Genomic DNA, 289 nt, shown 5'->3' with positions numbered 1-289 from the left:
ATTTTTCTGTGGCGAAGGTTCTTCTCTATTCTGTGAGGCTGGGTGTTTTCCTCGATTTTTTGGGATTATTCCCCAAGGAATAACTCCTTATTATATTTCTTTGTAATTAGCGTAGGACCTGCGGGTAGTAGCCTTCGCCTTGGCTCTGCCTTGTTTCCCGTCTGGGCCATTGTGTCAGTTTTCCGGCAGTGGCCCTTCGCGTTCTTAGCTTTATTACAAAGTGGTGGGCACTGCGAGGAATCGCTACGCCCTCGGTGGGGAAAGTGTCTTTTTTCTGTGGAAAGTGGCC

The sequence above is a fragment of the Cystoisospora suis genome (assembly GCF_002600585.1).
Source record: "Cystoisospora suis strain Wien I chromosome Unknown contig_3412, whole genome shotgun sequence".
NCBI lineage: Eukaryota > Apicomplexa > Conoidasida > Eucoccidiorida > Sarcocystidae > Cystoisospora > Cystoisospora suis.
Note: the sequence above shows the minus strand (reverse complement) of the source record.